This window comes from Phocoena phocoena, chromosome 7 (genome assembly GCF_963924675.1).
Source record: "Phocoena phocoena chromosome 7, mPhoPho1.1, whole genome shotgun sequence".
Taxonomy (NCBI): domain Eukaryota; kingdom Metazoa; phylum Chordata; class Mammalia; order Artiodactyla; family Phocoenidae; genus Phocoena; species Phocoena phocoena.
The window spans coordinates 41,289,064-41,289,381 of record NC_089225.1 but is presented as its reverse complement, the minus strand read 5'-3'; positions in this window follow the sequence as shown (position 1 = coordinate 41,289,381).

The following is a 318-nucleotide window of genomic DNA, read 5'->3' as shown; positions in this document are numbered from 1 at the left end:
AGTTTTTCTTTTTCCTTTGAAAAAAAAAAAGGCAGATGGTGTTTTGAACACAACTTGCCATAGAACATGAAAGCATAAGAGTTCTGGCTGTTTGAAGGAGAAAAAAAAATAAGTCGACTTATTTTAATGGTATAAACTAGCTTTAGGTTTTCTCAGGGGCTTAAAGAAAAGAGCACTGAGAAATGGGAGTGAACTGCAAGATAAGTTTTGTGTAACAAGTACCTCAAACCACAGGAGTCACATGGGCTCTCTCTGCTTTGCTACTTTTGATTACTTGTCAGAGGGTTACGCTTTTAGCTTCCCCCAGCCTGCAAGGCC